Source organism: Macaca mulatta, chromosome 18 (genome assembly GCF_049350105.2).
Source record: "Macaca mulatta isolate MMU2019108-1 chromosome 18, T2T-MMU8v2.0, whole genome shotgun sequence".
Classification (NCBI taxonomy): domain Eukaryota; kingdom Metazoa; phylum Chordata; class Mammalia; order Primates; family Cercopithecidae; genus Macaca; species Macaca mulatta.
Window position 1 is genome coordinate 46,899,089 of NC_133423.1, and position 13,480 is coordinate 46,912,568.

Sequence of the window (13,480 nt, forward strand, 5' to 3'; positions counted from 1 at the left end):
AAGAGAAAGACTTATCTGCATAAGGCAAACAAATGACTTGTTTTGACAACAGAAGCTTAAACAGGATGTTAATTAGCAGCCATAGAGATGGGAAGGTTCTGGATGGGAACAGTTATGCAGAAAAACCCACAGTATGGCTACTATGTACCAGAGTCCCATCCCTTACCATATGGCTGCGGTCTGGCAAATGGCTCGCTGGCAATTCATTACCATATCACTTGGAACTCAGGAGCAAACCATTTATGATTAGCAAATTCATTATGCTATCTTTGGTACCTTAAGGGGACCCTGTGGGCTTTCCTCCCCTGTTGTGTTATTTTAAGGACATATGACAGGGAAGGAAGAGCCCTCCCTTTTCCAGCTGCCTCAAAGTACTGTTTGCTGGAAAGTTTGCTGGAATCTAGATAGAATCTTTCAAAAGAAAATAAACAAGCAAAAAATCCCCGCAGTCATGAACTGTAGCCACAGCTGGAACTATTGGAACATTCCAGGAGATGAAAACAAAGATTCCCTCCTCCTTCCCTTCCATCTTACTGAGGACACATCAGTCACCCTTGTGTGTGCACTTTAGCCACAGCAAGAGCAAGATCAGAGAGAAATAAGGACTTATGACCATTAGACCAGGAGACAGGAAGCGATGGTTCTGGAAGGGGCTCTGTTACTAACTTTGGGTAAGTCAGCTGAATCCTTGATCCTGAGCTTCAGAACCTGCAAAATAGGTAGACTTCTCTCTGTCTTACCTAATTCCAGTGGTGTGGGAAGCATCATGAGAACACGGTCTTTGATGGGGAAAATTACTCTGAATCTACTAGGCTGATTAAGCCACAGCAGATCAGCAGGTGAGGTACTGGAGAGATTTATTTTCAAGTCATTAGCAAAGGTAGGCAAGAAGAGAGGGGCACCAGTCTCTCTACTATCAATAGAGTCTGCCCACCTCTGTAATTTAGCATTTTAACTGCAGTTGCCAAGAAAGAGTATGTGGAGCTTTGCATAAGGTGAAAAAGTAGAGATTGTGTCTGAGAACTGACTAATAGGAATGTGTTTTGACGAGACTAAAGCTTAATGGAGTAGTCAAAATTCCTGAAGAGGCAGAAAATCATTAAGACAGGAGGGTTACAATGGCACACAGAAAAGGGAAGGAGGAAAAATAAGAAGCAGACATTGAGTTGGTCAGGTTGGTGTGATTTGTTAAGCATTTGGCTGGGGAGGGATGTGGCAGTGCTGAAGGGAAACTTGCTCAGTAAGTGCAGAGCGTGGGATGACCCCATTTTGGTTAATGTACATAACGTGGAGAGACCCCTTGTAGAGCTTGTTCCCTGAAGCCCACCATAGCCTGTTCCCTAATCTCACAAAGCCTGCCTCTAAGTAAAAATCCCAGGGCTTAGACAAGGGCCCTAAAATCCTAAAAACATACAACACTCACAAACACTAGCACTCCCCTGCATCATCAATCTGACCTAAAAGAACCATGCTTGCCACAATCAACATCAATTACACATTTAATTAACTCTCACTTTATTTCCTTTTTAGAATTCCAACGGGCTCTGGGAAAGACTTTCCATGGACCACATCTCTGGAAAGAGCTGCCCATGGAACTTTAAAATGATGCCTTCTTCTTGTGACAAATTTCCCTGTAGCAAGCAGTAGAAGCATTACTAAAGGAAAGATTTTATTGATCATTCTTTAAAAAAAGTCCCAGAAATAGGACACATAGGACACACAGGTCCTTATCAGAATCTTATGGTTTGGAAGAAGCACCACCTAGAAAATCCAGGATCCTGGGTCTGAATTCTGGGTCTGATGTTGATTCATGATGCAACATTGAATGTGTCAGTTAACTCTTTATGTTTCAGTTCTCCTATCTACAAAGTGACTGTAAGGTAAACTTTATTACATTGACTAGATGCGCTCTCACAGAATGTTTCTTGGAGCATAATCTTACCATTCCCAGTGACTGCAGAGGTCCAGAGCTGTTCTTTTGCTTTATGAATGTTAAATAATGAATTAGGGTACTTTTCAGCTTGATCACTCTAGCATCTCATGGTGCAATATTGTTACCCATATTTATGATATATGAGGATACAGTGACCCTTGTCCACAACACAAATCCTAGACATGGAACTGTTCCTATGGAAATGAGATGTATTTTATGATCTTCCAGTTCTGCTGAGTCCAACCAAACACCTACAGCATGCCAGGTGCTCTGCTAGGCTCTGGGGTACCGGGATGAGATGCATAGACCCTGACCTGGAGGAGCTTATGTTTTCACGGAGGCAGCTTAATCTCTAAACAACTAACTTTAGTACAAGATGATATGTGAAAAAATAGACTATCAGAGAGTTTCTCAAAGATTTTCCCCCAACGATCAACTGCATTTGGAAACAACTAGTGAGTTTGTTAAACAACCCCACCCCTAACCTTCCCATATCTGAATCTCTCATGGTGGAATTTGGGAATCTGCCTGTTTCACAAGTCTTCCAGCATCTTCTGCCCCACACTAAAGTCACTATGGGAAAAGTTACCTATGGGAACTCACAGACAGATGCCACGGAATCCCGCCTTTAGGGACCATTTATTTGAGTTCTATGCTCCTCTAAGCCCTGTGAAATATCCAATAACATTTACTATAGAATCCATTACCTCTAGGAGCTTATGCTTTTCTCAAGAGCCATAAAACCAGGATATCACATCCAAGGATAAGAGGAAGAAATCAGAGTTGGAGCTCATGTCCCATGATGTTCTTGTTCTAGCCAAGACTTGCAGGCTTCCTCCTTCATAATTTTTTTTCCCCCCAGTGCAGAGGTCACTTGCCCCACCATGGGATGATGGTAACTCTGCCCAAGACTCTTGGATCACTCTGATCCTGGGGAGGTGTTGAGCAACCTTTCAGGAATCCCTTGTCACCGCCAGTCCTGCTCTGACTGGGTAATTCATTATCGGACGTTGGCTGTGTTCTGGGTACTCTAAAACCAACTTTATCCTTGCCCAGTGTCCCGGCACCTCTATGGCCCTTGCTCTTCTGCATCTTTGCAGGGACATGCCCTTCACCTGCACCCCATTCAATAGAGACAATGACGCTTCTCTACCTGACAATGCAGCCTTATGTAGGTGGGAGATGAAACAATTACAAAAAACATTGCATTGGAACTACATAGCAACTTACACATTTTCCAGAGAGATACTATTATGTTCGCTTTATTGCTATGTTTTAAGGACTCAGTTCACAAAACTGGCAAGTGGGTGACTCAAGTCTCAGATTGGCTCTGACTCACTCATAGTTTGTGGCCCTCATCATAATCACAGGTCCCTTAAAGGGGAGTGTTCATGGACAGGACACAAGTAGAGAATCACTCTTTTCCTGGCTGTCCTCACCTTTGGTGAGCCAGTTTGCCAGAGTGAAAACAGTCTGGCATTTGAAGTCTTCTCTGTTCATTATTCTCTGTGTGACCTTGGGCAAGTTGTAGTCTTTTTGACCCTCAGGTTCTTTGCTGGTAAAACGGGACAATACACACATACTAGAGGTCACTGTTGAGTGAACTGAATGAAATAATATAGGTAATGTCCTTAGCTCAGTAATGTTAGCTTCTCTCCCATTTCCTTTTTTCCTGCCCTTGTAGGTGGAGCCCCAGACACTTGTCTTTTCTCACCCCTGCAAAGGAGGTCCTTTTGAGAAATACTTTTTGCTATGTTATCTGACAGTGACCAGGCTTGTTCTCACAAGACAATAGTTGATCCCTTCCTTCTCATAGTGCTATGAAAATCCCACCTCTTCCCAAAACCAGATAGAACCTGGTGAAAAGGGAGAGATGGGTTGACTTTAACTTTGCTGGTCTGTTTGCATCTGCCCTTGACCTTTATATTCTGAACCTTGGTTGGGTGCAGTGAAGCAAAGAAGGGATTGGGAACAAGGAATGTGCAATGGTTCTGGCCACCATGCTCTTTCTTGAGGAACTGGAAACCTGCTAGAGGTTACTAACACTCATGCATCAGGATAAGGGCAGGATTTCAAGTCAGGGATTTCAAGAAAGCATTTTATAGCAACCCAGCATGCCAGAGAGACACCAGCACTCCTTGGGGTGTGTTCCAATATAGGCCAAGTGACCAGGAGGAGTGACTATTTCTACAAAGGATAATCTTTCTTGTACACTGTATTCTTTCTCTCCATGCCCTCTTTGAAAAAACAATAAGTAGCCAATTATTATCAATTTATTTGCTGCTTCTTATAATTACATTATCCATGATTAACTCACGGGAGTCTAATTTGACTCTAGAATTATTTTTTAGGAATGCTCCATCATCAGGCACGGTGGGACTCTTGTGAGAGCAGGCTCACTCTGTTTGGCTCACAGAGTTCAATTAATGCACATGGAGAGGGACAAAGAAGAGGATGAGAAATGGCAGGCGTCCCAGTCTTGCTGAGTTGTAAAGTCCCTCCACATTCATTATTTCATTTGATACTCAGACTAGCTCTACGAGGTAGCTAGGAGACCTGTGATCATCTCTGGTCTACAAACTGGAACATGGACCCAGGTCAAATCACAATATGGTGCCCAAGATGGGATTAAAACCCAATGTCGACAACCTCCTGGCTCCTCTTCCCCAACACACTGCAGCTCCAAGGATACTGATCAATGATTTTGATAGTGATCATTTCTGTAATACTTAGAAGTTTACAAAATATTTCAAATTCCTGATCTCATTTAATCTTTACAACAAACTCGGGGGGCAGAGAAGAAATTATAATACCCATTTTTATAGAGGAGATAACTTTGTTTTGGAGATGTGAATTGCCCAAGATCATACAGCCTTTAGGGTGTAAAAACTGCATGAGAATCCTGGGATCAGCCTTCTGATAAAATGTTTTACTCTAATATAGCACCTCTGAAAGTCAAGGACTCACCAGAAATGTGTGGTTTAAGTGTAGTATGGATCAGCCACATGATATCATAGTCACATTTTGTAAAAACAGCTATTTTCTGTGACGGAGGCTCTTCTTAATTTAGGGATCTTTTGAGATAATGTTTACATATGTATATACATATGTGTGTATATGAATATGTATCAATAAAATGACATTTTGGGGAGACTCTAAAATTGCCATCAGAGTCTCAAAGGGGTGTGTGACCCGAAAACAACCGGGGAGTTTGCTGATTCTCGTCTCTTCTCCACCAGTGAAAAATTAAGGTGGTGGTGTTGGTGTTTGGGACTGGGAAGAAGACGAGAAGGCTTTAGAGAAGACAAGGGGGACAGAGTCATGTAGGCCAAATGAGGCAAAACTTTTAAGGGGCTGGGTCCAAGTAATGGTTACAGTGACAGAACTGCCGAGGCTGAAGGCTTAAACAAGTTGTCACATTCTCTAACTTCTCAGCAGTTAGAGAAGTTTCTGTGGAGTTGTGGGAACAGCAAGCTGACTGTGGGTGTTAAAGAAGGTGAAGAGGAGGAAGGAGAGACAGTGAGCGCGGAAACCTTTCTTTACAATCTGGCAATTAAGGAAAGTAGAGAGATGGAATGCCAGCTTGGAGGGGAAAGCAGGACCAAGGAAAGTTCTCTCTCTCTTTTTTTCTTTCCCTTAAAATGAGAGGAAGACTCTAATTGAAAGGGAGAGACCAGCTGAGGGAGAAGGAGCCTAATTAGGAGACAGGAGGAGATGAATCCCGAGCTGAGATGGAGGTTAACTTCAGAGCAGATCTGAGAGTCTCCAGGAGCAGAGTGGAGATGGGAGGGAGAGGTGAAGATACAGAGGGAGTATGAGCTTCTTGCTTGATTCCTGCCAATTTCATCTATCGTAGAACTTACGGCGTTGCAGCAAACGGCAAGCGACACCAACCAACCAGGCTGCTTCCTGTCACCCTGGGCACAAAACTTCCTGGCTCCGGGCATCTGGCAGCTTCTCGCTGCCCTTCCCTGTCTGTTCTGCATTCTTATTTCCCAGCTTCAGGCACTGACCCTGTCAGGTACTTCTTCTTGAGCTCTCAGCCTCACATAACTCTTCAGGGGGTGACTTCAGTAGTAAAATACAGAAATATGTTCCTGGGAAGTATGTACCCGGGAAATTGTTTTCTTTGTTGTTGATTTATTTGATTGCTAAATCTTTTTTAAAAACTTACACTACACAATGTAAAGATATATTGCATTATAGTTATGAAATAGGTTCTATTTGTCACTTTCTGTTTTTAAAGTTTTTTTTTTTTCTGGTCCTTAGATGGGAATGAACTTCCACATTGTTTCTAAGGCATGATCAGAGTCTTCCTCTTATTTTACTTTTAGTGGCTTTCCCAGAAACGTAACCTCCTAAGTCTATGAACGAAACATTTTCAATGAAATCTTGAAGCATGTCTAAAGGCTTTCCCCTTGCTCTCCTCCTGCAATTATCCAGCTATTATATTTCTGATAGAAGGTATTCAGAAGGCATTCATAGGCAGAATCAGATAGCAAGGACAGCTTCCTTAAGCTCCTGAGTCATTGGGCCATTTTCGCTGGGGACAGATTTGTCACGAAAAAATCCTCTCTGCTTGCCAAGCTAGTTAGTGGCCACCCCATTCTACTTGTGAAATTGCCCCATGGCAAGACTGTGGCAGTTTTGGGGCTTACTTTTGAATCCTCCCTTCTCAATGGGAACACCATGCCTACTGGTTGTTCTTTGTCTCTAATGTGCTCATTGTCCGCCTCCTGCTGCAGTGTGGGTACAAGCAAGGCATACATCAAGGTTGGAATGGATTTTGTTGGAAAGTTCAAAGCCAGGTGTCAACAGAGAGGCCTTGTCTGGCCACCTTTGAAAAACAAAATCTATTCTCTTGCCCCACTGCTCTCTGTTTCCCTTGCCTTGTTTTATTATTTTGCAGAGGACATAGGGTGTATTGCCCTCTGCTTGAAAGATTGTATGTCTGTCTCTTCAATAGAATATGACCCCCACACAGGATAAGAAGCGTTTTCTGTTTTGAACCTGCTGTATCCTCACTGGCCTAACACAGTGCCTGGTGCCTGGGAGGGGATCAATACACAGTTATTGAATTAACTGTTGAATGACTGTGTCTATTAGGTTCATGCTTGCAAGAGTCCATGAAGCAGTATAGTGAGGAAAGAGCCAAATTGGGAACTAAGAAGTCCAGCAATCACTTTCTGCCTCTGTCATCAGCTAGTCTGTGTGTGTATTTATACACACACATATAGACACTCCCATATACATGGGAGTTTATTAGAGAGAATGGGCTTCACACTATTACAAGGCAAAGTCACACAATCGGCTCTCTACAAGCTGGGGAAGAGAGAAGCTGGTAGTGGCTCAGTCTGAGTCAGAAAGCCTCAATCCAGGGAACCTGACAGTGCAGACTTCAGTCTGTGACCAAAGGCCTGAGAGCCTCTGGCAAGCCACTAGTGCCAGTTCCAGGGTCCATAAGCCAAAGAACCTGGAGTCTAATGTCCAAGGGCAGAAGGAGTAGGAAGAAGTCTCCAGCATGGGAGAAAGAAGGCAGCCAGAAGACCCAGCAAGCAGTTATCCCACCTTCCTTTGTTTTTTTTTTTTTTTTTTTTTTTGAGACGGAGTCTTGCTCTTGTCGCCCAGGCTGTAGAGCAGTGGCGTAATCTCGGCTCACTGCAACCTCTACCTCCTGGGTTCAAGCAATTCTCCTGCCTCAGCCTCTGGAGTAGCTGGGTTTACAGGCACCTGCCACCATGCCTGGCTAATTTTTGTATTTTTGCTAGAGATGGGGTTCCACCATGTTTGCCAGGTTGGCCTCGAACTCCTGACCTCAAGTGATTTGCCTGCCTCAGCCTCCCAAAGTGTTGGGATTACAGGAGCGAGCCACTGCACCCAGCCAAGGTTATCCTACCTTCTTCTGCTTGCTTTGTTCTAGCTATTCTGGCAGCCAATTGGATGGTGCCCACCCACACTGACAGTGGGTCTTCCTCTCCCGGTCCATTGACTCAGATGTCAATCTCCTCTGGCAGCATCCTCACAGACACACCCAGGAACAATACTTTACCAGCTATCCTTCAATCCAATCAAGTTGACACCTAATATTAACCATCACACTTGGAAATGTTACTTCTCTGAATTTCAGACCCTTTTGTATAATAAGGATAATACTTCTTTCATAGGAGGGTTGTGAGCACTGAATGAAATTAAGTGTGTTAAGAATTGTTCACATTTGCCACTACTATTAGGGATCAAGTTGCCATTGGTAATGGGAATCATCTCTTCTCATTCTTCTTTCTCACTTAAACTGTCTGGTTTGAAAACAGATTATCACATTAATAGGCATGAAGAATTGCCCCCAGGAAACTGGTGTTGCCACACGGAGCTTCATGAGGCCTTTGCTCACATGAATTGCTAAAGTGCCTTTGGGTGGTCTTCAAAATTTCAGCAAGCAGGTCAGACCTGGGAGCTGGGACTTGTCAAGGTGCTGGGATAGCAGCACTTTGTCTCATGGCATAGGCATTCCATGTTCTTTCCACTCTTTTCTCTGTGCTCTGGGCTGCTACATTGCAGATACTAATTATTTAACCAGTTCAGCCCCAAATTTAACTGGCTTCTCTTAAGTGCCATCACATATTAAGTGACCTAAATCCCTCAAAAAATGGAGCCAAGTTATCAGTAAGTATACTTTTCCCAGGGTGTCATGGAGAGGACTAGGGAAGAAGGGGGCTAACACAGGCAATGACTCACTTCAGTAAGAAGGCAAGAGGACCCTGTCTCAGTAGAAATGCACATTGATATAATCCCAAGGTTGAAACAAGACTCAGTCTTGGATTTAATCACTACTCCTCTGATCTGTCCTCAAGGCTCAACCCCTCACCTTGCTTTGTAGGATCACCAGGTGGCTGGGTGGCATTTTGAGGTCTATAGGGCTGACTGGGGACCAGTGAAGTGAAATTTATGTCCTAGAGTTTAATTTAAAATAGAAATATGCCACCAGGATCTTATAAACAAGGCTTTGAGGCCCTGGCCATTGTGGTTTTTTTTTGTTTGTTTGCTTGTTTTTGTTTTGTTTTTATTTCCTATTTTTCTGCTTTGGACAAACTTTCTTCCTCCATCCACATGCCCAGGTTTTTTTTTGTTGTTGTTATTGTTACTTTTATCCCTCCTTCCTCTGTCTGTCCTTTCTTTCTTCTCCTTCTGCATCCAAATTCACTCATGCATTTGCCAAATATTGACTGAGAGGTAGGGACGAGAGAGAGAGAATCAGACAGGATGCAGCATATGCAGATATCCACCATTTAGGGGATCCAGTATCTCAGTGAGGAAATATGAAGCTGGGAGGAAAGCAGTGGCCAGACACTGAACAACTTGGCTTTCTATTTTATGAGTTTTGACTCTATCCCAAAACTTATATTAGGGAGATCCATTAAGAAAGGGTGTGTGTATAAGGTTTCCTTATACCAAGAATGGGCTGGAAGGTGCTGGCTCTAAACAAAGTGTAGACTAACAGAGGGGAGTGGACAGACTGAAGAGAGGTGAAAGAGATAGGAACAGCAGGGCATAGTGACTGTCTCAATGATGGTGTGGAGGGAGAAAGAGGAGTCAAAGATGATTACCAGGCTGGGCGCAGTGGCTCACGCCTGTAATCCCAGCACTTTGGGAGGCCGAGGCAGGCGGATCAACCTGAGGTCAGGAGTTTGAGATCAGCCTGGCCAACATGGTAAGACCCTGAACCTGAGGTCAGGAGTTTGAGATCAGCCTGGTCAACATGGTGAGACCCTGTCTCTACTGAAAAAAAAAAAATTTGCAGGCGGAGCTTGCAGTGAGCTGAGATCTGGTCACTGCACTCCAGCCTGGGCGACAGAGCGAGACTCCGTCTCAAAAAAAAAAAAAAAAAAAAAAAAAAAAAAATTTGCTGGGCATGGTGGCATATGCCTGTGATCCCAGCTACTTGGGAGGCTGAGGCAGGAGAATCACTTGACCCCAGGAGGTGGAGGTTGCCATGAGTCGAGACTGCAACACTGCACTCCAGCCTGGGTGACAGAGTGAGAAAAAAATAAAAGATGACTACCAAGTTTTGGCTTGATCACAAGGGTGGATGGTGTTGCTGATAACAGAGAAGCAGCAGCAGCACTTCTTGTTTCTTGTCAGAGTTGATGATGAGTGACTATGGACATGATGAAGAATAACCTGAGTTGAGGAAGGGACCATGAATGTACAGTAGGCACTAATTTGGGGAATTTGTGATTTCTCCTGCAGAGTTCAACTGTCCAGATAGAAAGGTGGACATGGAAAAATTGGGCTTTGCAAACAGTCACCCAATTCTTGCCTTCCTGGTCCCTGGATCACCCTTCCTATACCACCACTGTGGAGAAAGAAGTACAGGACACTAACAAGGTACAACTACTTTCTACCCTGCCAGGACTTGACTTAAAAGATGACCATGCACAGAACATTGCCCAAGATGCTTGCCTTTCCTCTTTGCAGACATGATTTGGCAGGAATTTAGTCTTTCATTTAGGCGATTAAGGATGTGGTTTGATGTTTCTATTTAATCTTTATGCAGCGGCCTTCATGAGCCAGGTCAAATCTCATCAAAGTTTCAAGTGAAAAGCAGTTGTTCTTTGCCCACTGAACTCAAATATTTTATCATAAGTCTTCACTAAATGCCTAATGTATGCAGCAAAAAAATAAATATAAGTCACAGAAAAACATTTAAAGAAACATGTTCAGAATCCATAACTAAAAAACTAATATAAAGCAAATCAAAGAAGGTAATTTAGGCCTAGGAGTTAGAGGACTAGAATTATTCAGGCCATGTGGCTTAAATGCTTATAGAATAGTGGTTTCTGGCACAGTCTCTCGAGTCAGAATGCCTCATTCAAATCCTGGGTCTTTCATTGACTACCTATGCAACTTTGGGTTATCACAAAGTTTAATTAATATACATAAAACACTCACACCAGTATTTCACACAGAGGGTAAGTGTTAGCTAATGCCGTTGTTATTATTGGTGTTGCTATTATGAGCTACAAAACATGAACAATTGAATTCTATCTTTGGGCAGCAATGTCTTTATTCATAAAATGAGGGCAAGATATTATCTTTTCTAACTATGTTCTGAAATGACTTGGGACTCCTCTGCCCCATCCCATTCTACATTTTATTCACTTTATTCATCATCTTGGGGTTTCATGTACTTTTTTACTTGCAGAAAGGACTCTAAAAAACAAGTTGCAAATCACTAGGCCAGATGGTATAAGGTCTGTCTTCAACGAAAGTTTTGATTCTCTGAGTGAAAAAAATGCTCTTGACAGGGGACAGTGGGATGAAGTGGTCTCAGAGGAGGTGGCATCATACCAGGGGGAGCTTCTTGGAAGAAGTGAGTTGGAAAGTTAAAATCTGGGTGTTTCTAGCAGTTGGTAAACCTGGTAGAGAAGTTGTAATTCCCAAAGAGAGGTGAGTGTGCAACATAGATATAGAACCAAAACTATGCAGGGAGAAAAAGTTTCAACGACCCAAATCCCTGCAGTCAGGGAGAGAGAATGAGTAGACAAAGGCTTCAAGATAATAGTCTCAAATTGAAGTTTGATTAAAGTTTGAAGCAATGAACAAGGTGAGAAAAGATGATTGGCTCTATTGAGGAAAGCAGCACCTCACCTATCCTCTTTTTTGCACGGACAGGAAAGCAATGTTTAGAGGAAGAAAGCTCTTGTCCGTGGGCACACAATTAGTCACCAACCCTGGTAGTCATTATTAGCTGCGAACCAACTAGCCATTCTCCCTTTTTCCTTAGCAATAGCTAACTTTTTAGCTAGGCACATTGCTGATTGAATTAAAGAAAACATGTCTGATATGGCTTGGCTCTGTGTCCCCACCCACATCTAATCTTGAATTGTAATCCCTACATGTGGAGTGAGGGAAGTGATTGGATTACGGGGGCAGTTTCTCCCATGCTGTTTTTGTGATAGTGAATTCTCATGAGATCTGATGGTTTTATAAATGGTAGTTTTCCCTGCACTGACACACGCTCTCTCTCACTTGCTGCCATGTACAACATACCTGCTTCCCCTTCCACCATGATTGTAAGTTTCCTGAGGCCTCACCAGCCATGCGGAACTGTGAGTCAATTAAACCTCCTTTGTTTATAAATTACGCAGCCTCAAGTATGTCTTTATAGCAGTGTGAAAACAAACTAATACAATTTTCTAGCCTCCCTTGGCATTAGGGATGATCCAAAAATGTCCATGCAAGTTAAGGGGCTCCAGGAAAGAAGTTTTAGAGGGGTATAGTCAGCCAGTAGGGACCATTTTGCCCTCCTCACCTTCACTTCTTCTTGTGTCTCACCAGGATGGCTTGGAGTTGCAGTGGTCACCTCAGATCTTAAGGTGACTTTGGAGATGGAACCCATGTGACTAGGAATGGCAGAACAGAAAGGTGGAAAGAGCTTGAGTCCTGGGGATGTGGCATAGCCACCATCTTAGCCCCTTACCGCCTACCTCTGGACTTCCTTTAAGTTGAGAGAAACATGTTCCTACCGTATTTAAACCATTTGTTATTCTAAACCCCATTCCTAGTCCTGGAATGCCCTGGCAGAGCTGGTGCTGGCTGGGCCCCCAGTAGTCCATGGTGACTTTGCTCAGCATTGCTCTTTCCACGAATGATCCCACTACTATCGTGTGTGGAACTATCTTGGTGTGGGTGTGTGCATGAGCAGACATCCACAGCCAAGTAATTTTCAAAGCTGTCAGCTCTGCTCTCCTGCAGCCTCCTGCTCCCCACTGCCTTCTCATTTCCACCAGAGGAAAGTGAGGCTGCTGGTGAGGAGCTTTTTCTTTTCCTTTTCTCCTTTTCTGAATTGTTTACCATATTAAACTCTCAATAGCCACTGCCCAGAATATTATTATGCTAATATTTCTGATTTATTTTTATTTTTATTTGTAATTAAAGAAATAAAACACTATAGGTACAATCGCATCCTTTTTATCCTCTCTGTGAGCCTATTCTACTCCTTCTTCCAAAAAAGCATTCTCTTGAACTTGCATGCATTCTGTGTTTTTATGCTTTTATTATGCATATGTCTGAATCCATATTTGATTGATAACATTGTTTTATATGTTTTAAATATGTGTGTAAATGGTATATTAATGGGTTTGATTTTTTACACAGACCTTGGATTTTTTCAAGATCATCTTTCTTGATGCCTGCGTCTAGCTCACGGGAACTCACTGCTGTGCCTGTACAGTGTTTTCCCATTGCTCTATTGATGAACATTTAAATTGTTTTCCAATTTTCAATATTGTAAATAATGCAATAATAAACATCCTCTTACCTGTCCTATTACACACAGGAGTAAGAATTTTTCTAGGGATTATATTTAGACATAAAACTAGTTTGTCATAGGATACGTATATACTTACTTTTACAAGGTATTTCTAAATTGCCCTCTAAAGAGATAAAAACAATGTGCACTTCCTCTAGGATGGCAGTGCCCATTTCCCATAAAAACTTGGCATTACTGAACCTTTCAATTTTTGACAGTTGAATAGGTGTGAAATGCTA

General features: G+C 42.8%; 1 long non-coding RNA gene across 1 annotated transcript; it reads left to right on the forward strand.

Moving 5' to 3' along the window:
- Nucleotides 1-513: 513 nt before the first annotated feature.
- LOC106994486 (uncharacterized) lies at nt 514-13,259 on the forward strand. The gene is made up of 3 exons (XR_001441092.3): nt 514-671; nt 10,178-10,315; nt 12,269-13,259. It is a non-coding gene; the product is annotated as an uncharacterized LOC106994486 (long non-coding RNA).
- The last annotated feature ends 221 nt before the right edge of the window (nt 13,260-13,480 follow it).